Below are 10,140 nucleotides of genomic sequence, written 5' to 3' on the forward strand. Positions count from 1 at the left end.
CTCTGATTGGGCCACGTGGCAGGGTAAAATTACCCTAAACAATTACGAAAAATCTACTAACTAAAAATGCTGCACACTAAACCTCCATTCCCCTTTCACTAGATCATAGGAGAAAATTCGGCACCTTGTTTTTCAGCTGCCTGCTTCAACTTCTCAATGTATTTCTCAACCATTTTCTCACTAGTATGCTGTTTTCCAATCTTGTCAACATATTTAACATTCAATAGAGTAACTTCAGCTGCCTTGTTAAGGCCTTGTCCAACTGAAGGCTTCTCACTCTCATCATCATACACTATCACCTCTCGATAATTGAAGTGAACTAAGGAGTCAAGACTGAGTCCACGTACACTTGTTTCCCCGTAAAACTTCACCCAACCAAAGCCATCTCGGCCCACTACAAAGTCCTTTACATGGGAGCAAAATCCTGGATTAGATCTTTCAATTGATGCTAACTTCTCAATTTTGGGCTCTGTGTAGTAGTCAGAGCGTTGTAGCTTTGGAAGCAAGAGCTCCAACTCTTTTGCACTGTCATTGGTTTTAGCAAAATCATCTTTATGAGAGATGGGTTCAGAACTGCTGATTTGGGCTTTCTTAGCATTGTCTGTACCTGACACAACAGAAGAAATGAAACTAGGATCTCTACGTAAAATAATTCACAGCGCAAGTGACAATTATAGAGACATCAAAACTGTAGAAATCATAAATTGGCATAAATGATACTCCCTCCGTCCCCTTTTGATAGTCCCATATGGGCATTTTTCACGGGAATTAATAAACACAAAAGAATAGTAAAAGTACATTGAAAAAGTTAATTGACATTAGGTATGGAAAAAAGTAGAGAGAGAAAGTAATAAAAGTACATGAGAAAACAAAATTTACATGGGAAAGTTAAATTTGCACAAATATTGTTGCAAATTGGAGGAAATTTTGGTAAAAAATTAATATTAATGGTTGTTGGAAAAAGCAAATGGGGTGAACATTTTGGGACTAAAATTTTCCCATAAGGGACTATCAAAAGGGGACAGAGGGAGTACTATAGAATAAGGACACAAATTCATTCAAGTAGCTACACCCACATGCTTAGTTTTTTATACAACACAAATATTAGAATAATAATTGGCAATCCCATCATATTATGAGGCATCAGGAGACATACATGGTGGCCAGAATGGCAGAATGTGATATGATCTGGAAATGGGAACATACTTTATTCAAGGCTAGAAAATGAAACCAAGTCTTAGCTTAGACCGTCTCATACTTTTTTTATTGTGATACATTAACAAACTCACCTCCTTAACAAGTAATGTCACTCTCCCCTAGAATTAGAATTGGCACCATCTCATGCACGGGTTTTTATAAATCCAAAACATGAACACAAAGACAAAAGCCAATCAAGTTTCTGGAAGCCTTGTCCACGAGTCCTCTAAAATAATAAAATCATAGATATATTTCCCAACAGAACAAAATCAGGAACCTCAACTTATTTTAACAAAACTATGTGCTTTTTGAATATCTTCTTTGTGTTTATTTTACTCAAAATTTCCTCACCTTTGTAATAAGATTTCTTATCATAGGTAGTGTCTCATTTATCATTAATCCATTTTATACTTTGTTGCCTGTATAATGGAAATGTATGATGCATCAAAACCTATAAAAAATATGTATATGCACACATAATATGCAGATCACAACCTGGCATATAAGTCTTTAAAGGATTTTAGAACAAGATAGAAAAAAATTAGGAAAAGCTCCTAAAACAGTCGGACCAATTTATCAGAGCTTGACTAAAAACACACAAAATGAATGACATACCATCCTCATACTCCACAGTAGCTGCATGATTGAGTGCAGATGCCTCTTTTTTGGAAGCATTGTCAAAGGTTGGCTCGGTGGATGCAGCAATCACTGATCTAGGATTCTCCCTTGGAATTATATAATTATATCCCTTGCTTATATTTAGACCTTCTGCAGCCTGATCAAAGAAGGGAACCTATATTGGACAATGAGTGGAAACAAAGACTTCAACAAAGTAAGGGAAAAGAAAAAGTACAGATACAACAAATTCACTGAATTTCAACATAAATAATACCCTCCTCACCTTTGTACCATCACTGCTAGGATGATATTTCCTGACACTCACTGTCAACGGCTTAAGTGAATGGTGCCTTGATGTAAAATAAGATGATTGCCTCAATATTTTGTGGTTAGTCAACTAATTGATTTTTTTAAAAAAAATTTATACAGCAAAATGCATGACATAAAAGTATGATACTACTGAACAAATTTTTACAACAATAAAAATGAAGATAAAAACATCAGCTTAATGTTAAGGAGGATCGGGCTGAGGCGAGCCAACATCGAGTGAAACACCTCCATTATTCCCTAATGGTTACAAGAAAATAGCAAAGAAAGTTAAAATGCTGTGCTAAAAATAGCATTTACTAATATATGATAGATGTTGCACGCAGAAACCGTTAGTATATTTTCATAATGATCATATGAACTTTTTAAAAATACTTGCTGAGACAAGAGGTGTTGTCCAGGGAGATGATGCTAGCTGATGAGGGAAGACAAAAGGAGGTTAGTAGAGTAAATTAAGCAAGAAAATATTACCAAAAAAAGAAAAGAATTAAAATATCCAAGAGACAGCAATGAGCATAAAACTATAACATAATCCAAACAAGAAAATCATGTATTGCAATTTCAACCAGATCATATGCAAATTACTTGATGAGCAACACACAGAAAGAAGTGATAGGAAGTTTAGAAAAATACTGCGCATTACATACAATTGTATGGATCACTGAATTTCCATTGTTTGGCCATGGTTTTGTCAATCTAATAGCAGAACTACTTGCTACTTGGTCATATCCATTTCCAGTAGATGGTGAGTGGATTGACAGGTGTTTAGGTGTTGTTCTTAAGTAATCAGGCCAAAGTCTTAAATCTTGAGTTGATAACTGAGGATTATGTAGTAGCTGATTATTAGGATCACCGGCAGTGACTTGATCGCATCCAGATCCAGTAATAATGGGTGTTCTGGTGTTAAACGCAGATAGATTTGGTGATGGGATTTGGAAAGTAGGAGTATTCATATTTGTTGGGAACGCTGGAGCACTACAGGATGGAGTAGGGATTCCTAAGAAACTTGTAACTGAAGGAAGAGGGATGCTCAAGTGCTGTTTGTCAATCCCTTATGCTTGGTTACTGACTGAATTCTGCTGGACTGAATAACATAAAAAAACAAAATTCAAAATTATTTGATAGCAATATTATCAATAAACTTCTACAGACTACAGCAGCAAGTGATGAAGGTATAAAGAAGAGAACAAAAGATACAAAAACTTGTAACATATTAAGCATGCATACCTCCTGATTTTAGGCCATAGTTCTCCCATCTCAATTCTTCATGGCTTTTACCAGCGTAACAAGGCATGCCTGATATTGAAATTAGCCTGCAATTTTTTAAATCATCCTTAATAATGGTTTGCTCATATGATTTACTTCTGCATCCTGTATATTTGCCACAAAAAAAATTGCATTAACTTTACATCACAAAGAAAAAGCTCATAAAATTTACCTGAACAAAGATGTGGCGAACTGGCGGGAAATCAGCAGTATTAGAAGAATGTATACAAAAATAATAATTCTGCATTTGGACAGCTTGTGATTTTGTTTAAATAGATTATTACTACCCTAAACAGAGCTTTGGGTGGGACATACTCAAAATAAAGTCCCTAAGGCAGCAGGACCAAGAAATGATATACTATTTCTTATTCATGGTATCCACTATTGCTTTTTACTTTTGGGTGGCAGATACATAAAGAATTAGTACAACTTTTGGCGAAGCCTTCCTATTGTTTAGAATATAATGATTGCAAAGTAGAATTGTTATCACTACAATCCGTTAGTAATAAGAAATTACCTCCAAAGTTTCCAGCATACATAGTTCAAGCGTGAGAGAAATTTATTGCCTCACCCCGTTAGTACAAAAGTGTTGGAGGATATATAAAATTAATCCATAAGTGTATATTATTTTAAAATAATCACACAGATTTTTAACATATCAATATTAATCAGGATTCCATGATTCATTGCAACTAATTATGCCCAAAACATACAAACTCTAATGACTCTGTATCACAAGTCTCTGTAGGATCAACAAACCCAATCACAAGTTTCTCACTGAAAATCCAAATTTCCATAGTCTCGGTCACACTTGAGACTTGACATTGATAAGAACTGAAGAATGTTAAGATGGTCAAAAGACAATCAACAAAAACCCTCACAACAGTCACAAGTCAAACATTTTATCCAGAAATTATTCAGTTCTTCAAATTAGTAATTCCAAGTGATGGTCATAACTGATATTGTTTATTCACGTAACTGAACTTAAATGGAGCCCAAAGAACCAAAAAAATGTGCAGGTGTTCCAACAATTTAAAGATAATGTATTCATAGTGTGAAATAAAAGCAGATAACAAAGATAATAAATTAATCATAAAATTCACTATTTCACCTGCTGGTAATGATGGGGTAGCCACAAAACTAGAAGTTGAAAATGGGTTGGCAGGCATTATTCCAAGTGCATTTGATGTTTGCCCAAAATTTGACCCTGTGACATGTGAAGCTGGTGCATTTCTCAATGGCATAAACGCAGCTGCATTGCTACTATTATTACTGGTAAATCCAACTATTGCAGGTGGTCCACAAGCTCTCGCTGATGTATTTCCAATTCCTAGATCATAAAATGAAATATTTCGAAGAAGATATTGTTTACATCATTAGTAAGATGTTTGACATGGAAGCTAAGGAAATGGAAACCCCCTCCAAATGTAATCTATTAGGGGGTAGGGTAGTAGAACGACTCAGTGGGTCACATAGAGCAAGAGAAAGTATAAAACACATAAAGCTCCAAAGTCTTGATCAAATAATTGAAGTTCATATAGCCTCGTGTCAGCAAACTCTATGTAATAGAATGATTTCCTAAGTTTAGGAAGCCAAAGGAATGAATCTCCTCAACAGGTGAATACTGATTTTAGACCCTGTCATCTTTGAATGCTCCGCAAGCTCACAAGAAAGAAAGTACTAATTGAATAAGGGCTAAGTGCTCAATAGGAAAAAGTAAGATATAAGAGGATAATCTATTTAAAGCAATACACATCCTGTCTGTTACTCGTTGTGAAACGATGAATTGTCATACATGGGATTAAAGGAAAAGTTATCGGAATCGGAATTTTACTTTGAATCGGTGAGTAGGGTATAATCGAATCGTAGAATCGTACAATTCTACCAAATTGTAAAATTGGGCTTCAAATGTAACAAATGACTCATACATAATTTTATAGCAATGAGAATGATAATAATATGTATTGTAAATAACATAATATCGACAGTACAAACATAAAATAGTTTTTGATGTAATTTCGCACGCGCATAACTCAAACAATACACTATAAATTATAAAGTCTGATTATTGGTACATATTCATAACCATGAGAGTACGCGAAAATTGTTATTAAAATATGAAAAAAATAACATTGTTGACTCGCAAAATTGTTTCCCCTAGACCCATGCATAATAAAAAATTCCAATAATAATAGAAAACTAAGTGTCAAGTTAGTTCATTTAACAAGATAGCTAAAGAACGACAACTACAACAAACTCATGTTATAAAAGTGTTTTTTATATGCCCAAAGTTGAGTGCATAAGACTCATGAATACATTTTTATGCCCACAAAATTTAAATGGTTGGATAGATCTTAAAAGTTATTTAAATTGATGTTTCATAAGCTTTATTATGAGTTAGATTGAATAATATATAAGTCATTGACTAAAGTTAGGTTCGACTTTGACACCCTTACACTCTTTAGTCTAAAACATAAAATATGTAAATGATATGGGTACGAAACTAATTCTATTCGAATGTAGACTTTAAGAGCTTTCCAATGATATGCTATAAGCCTAATTCCGACTTCGAAATAAAAAATTATGGGTTTCAAAAAACAGGTTTTTTGCAGGAGTGGAAACGGTAGAATCGGTATAGAATCGTAGAATCAGTATCGATTCCACCGATTCTCACCGATTCTACCGATTCTATGAGCGATTTCACAACATAACAATTCTAACACCAATTTACATCGTTTAGGTGGATTAGGACCGTAGAATCGTACGATTCTACGATCCGAATCGCGATTTTAATAACACTGACTAAAGGTCAATGTTTTTCACCGGCCATGAATTAATAAAGATTGTGGCATACTCCTATGCCTTTGATTATTCCTATCACGTCATTGACAATCACTCAGTATACATTGCTACTGTTTCATTGCCCATAAAAGCATACCCTCAAGAATGATGCTTGAGAACTTTTTTTGGACATCTAAGAGTAAAGGGCTTAGGAAACTGATTAATATCGAGAGGAAACTACTATATAATGTGGATGTAATATTAAAATAAAAAAGAAAACACAGTTAGGCAGTGAAACTACATGCACCATCATCAATGAATCAACATAAAACAAGAAGCAGCAGCATTCAAATGTACAGTATCAATAATGAAAAGGAAATGCATATATTTACCACATAAAGGATGCAGAAATTAAGCAAGTACCACAAAAAACTACAACTTCTTTAATTGATATTGGCGAATAGCAGGATTTGAACCTGCGTCTTCTCCTGGGTAGGAGAAGACTTACCATTTTTATTATATTCGCAAATGTACAATATCAATGTTGAAAAGAAAAGGAAGATATTCACCAATCACCACACAAAGGATGCAGAAAATATGCAAGATTAAGTACCAGCATAATGTTACAAGTTTATGTAATTTTGGACAAATAGTGAGGACTGGTCCTACAGCCCCTCCTCGAGGGAAGAGTATCCTAAACTATAAGAGATACTGTGGCTGCTATATGTGCCAAATAGAACATATGACCATCAAATAATCATGACTAAAGAAAGTACCAATATTCAAAATCAAAGCAACCAAATCATAAACATATTAGTTAGCTTCAACTTGTTTCCCCTTCCCAGATTCTTCTTTAGATTAGGCTATTACACTAATTACAGCATAACCTATGACAAAGAGCATTGATTCAATAACTAGTACCAAATAAGTATCACTCTCTTCCATATTTACCTTCACCTATCATAAAATCTATCCAATTCAACTATTCAGAAAGCTATTATATCGGCCAATCTAGAGGCTTGATACATGAGTACATGATACACCACCTCCCCTACGAAAAAAGAAAGAAGAGAAGAAAAACAAATGAAAGTAGAACCGATACATGTATTGAAGGTGGTAGGAGAAGTCAGAAATGAAGATGATGATGCTCCAAATTATCCAATCGAAGCTCCACCAAAAAGTGACTTCTGTATTGAGATTTTTGGGATAGATTCACACTCTATTGTATTACAAGCAACTGAATTATGTCCAGGAATTCTCTTATTCCCAAATAACGACAAGGTAAAAAATAAAGAAGAGGAACAAGAACCTTGTCCAAACACTGTAGACTTGAAATAAAGAATGTATAAAAATATAAATAGATAAAGGACTCAAGAGTTAAAAATATCAGAAAATTGTGTGTTTAGCAAATGACAGATGAGAATGCAATAAATGATATGCATCAGCAGTTAATATAACTTAGAAGGCCTAAGTTCTCAAACATGAACAATACAAAAGCACACGAACTACTACGGAGTAATATGAAAAATAAACTCCCCATGGAAACAAAATCATGTTAAATAGATTTGACGATGAAGCACGAAAATAAGTAAAAGCCAAACATTAAATGCTTCAATTAAGGATTAATACAGAAACCAAACATGATGATGACAGACCTCCAAATGCTCCTCTTGAAGTAGTAGAACCAAATGGACCATCATTTCCAACGTTTGTGGTCCCAAATGTTGATGACGATCCAAAGAAAGCAGTTGGTTGTCGTCCAATTGCTGGCACATAGAAGCAAACAGAGATATCAGCACAAACTGACCAGAGAGCCATGGATTTGACTTCCACTTAAATCATATAAATTCTAGAACTGCCAAGCTATGGACATAATCATATAAATTATTAAGGGAATATTCAGATGAAAACAAAATGATCCTAAAAATACATTGTGAAAAACCTGACATGAATCATTCATCACTTACTCAAGGATGGAGAAGAAGCCGACGACACTCCAAATACACCAGTTGATTTTCCACCAATAAATGATCCTTGATTAATGAAACTTGGGGAAGCAGTACTTCCGGTTATACTAGGAGCAAACATATGATTCGAATTGCTACCCTTTCCAAACAAACTTGACATTCCCAAAGAAGACGATGTTGATCCTAATACATTGGTTGTACTACCCCCAAAAATTATCCCTTGGGACGGTAAACTTGTAGTCCCTGTTGTATTTGGAGCGAACACATTACTCAAATTGCTACCATTTCCAAACAAACTTGACGTCCCCAAGGAAGAAGATGCTTCTCTAAATACATTGGTTGTAGTACCCCTATAAGCTGACCATTGGGTAGATACATTAGGGAAATTTGTAGTCCCCATTGCATTAGAATCAAACGGATTACTCGAATTGCTACCACTCCCAAACACAATTGATGTCCCCAAGAAGATGCTTCTCCAAATGCATTGGTGGCATTATAGCCAAAACCAGACCCTTGGGTAGATACATTAGGGAAATTTGTAGTACCCATTGCATTAGAAGCAAACAGATTATTCAAATTGCTACCACTCCCAAACACACTTGACGTCTCAAAAGGAGATAATGAGGCACCAATTACATTGGTGGCATTACCACCAAAACCTTGGGAAGCAAACAAATTACTCAAATTGCTAACATTTCCAAACTCACGTGGCGTCTCCAAGGAAGCTGAAACTTGCCCGAACACTGTAAAATGGAGAATAGAAAAGCTCAAAGCCATTCAAAGTACTATATCCACAACAACACCTTAAGTATGTTAAGCATGCATGATTATACTACGTACATTTTTATATTTAATAGGTATACAGAGACCAAATCTTGCAGGTACTCTAAATATCCCAAATTTTTTCTATAGTCGATGAGAAATCAGGAAAAACTTCAATTAAGCATTTTTTTTTTGGGAGAATGGCAAAATTTCAAGTTTTTCTATCAAATCAACCCTTTTCCACTATTTTTGCTACAAATTTGATCATCAATTGGAACCCTAAAAGAAGAAATTCAACAATTACCATCAAAAATTTGCAAAAAGTAAAATAAATATACAGAAAACCCTAAATATCAACAATTCAAATCCTAGATTAATGAAATTGAGCAATTATGAACAGAAACTTGTGAAATTTCAAAAAATAAATACTCCGAGTTAATTTTAAAAATTAAAAGACGTCGGAATTTACCTCCAGCCATCAATCCGGATCACTAGAAGCTTCAATAAATCACAATGAACGCAACAAATTTGAAATTTGAAAAAAAAAATAGTAACATTAAAGCAAATTAATTAAAGGAGAAAATATAAAAGAATCCATATATATATAGTGAAGAACTTAGCTTGAAAATGGAGCAGGAAATAATATAAATTGCCCAGAATTTTTTCTCGGCGTCAGAAGAACGCATAAGATCTTCAACTCCCGCGTTTTTTTTTTTAAATCTGCAAAATCATACTCAGAGTCTCACACGATACATGTAGTTTGTATAATGTACTCCAATTAGTATTACATGCACCATGGTGCACATTGAATTATATATACCAGGCCCAATACACCATGGTCCAACAGAAAAAAGTCTGCACCCAACAGAAAGAAGCCCAACCATTTTTTTTTTCACCATTGAATTTGGATATTCTTTTTTTTTTCTACCTCTAAATTTTTTGAAAATCTAAGTTAAAACTTTTAACATCCATTTATTTATTTTGTTATTATATATCTAGTTTGTTCATATACGTTGCCTTTTTTTTGATAAGAAATAGGATTTCATTGATAAAATAGAGCCAAATGGCACTTTACAATGCAAATAATTCTTAAGAAATCTAAACTCCTAACACAAAAATATATCACCATAAAGCAAAGTACATTGTAGACTCGATCAACAATAGTCTTTATAAAAAACTTCTTTCGAAGCAATACAATCTGTGAGTTAGCACTAATTTGGCT

General features: G+C 34.2%; 1 pseudogene; it reads right to left on the minus strand.

Moving 5' to 3' along the window:
* On the minus strand, positions 1 to 8,933 carry LOC110728255 (annotated as a pseudogene).
* Positions 8,934 to 10,140: the final 1,207 nt, after the last annotated feature.

This window comes from Chenopodium quinoa, unplaced genomic scaffold (genome assembly GCF_001683475.1).
Source record: "Chenopodium quinoa cultivar QQ74 unplaced genomic scaffold, ASM168347v1, whole genome shotgun sequence".
Lineage (NCBI taxonomy): Eukaryota > Viridiplantae > Streptophyta > Magnoliopsida > Caryophyllales > Amaranthaceae > Chenopodium > Chenopodium quinoa.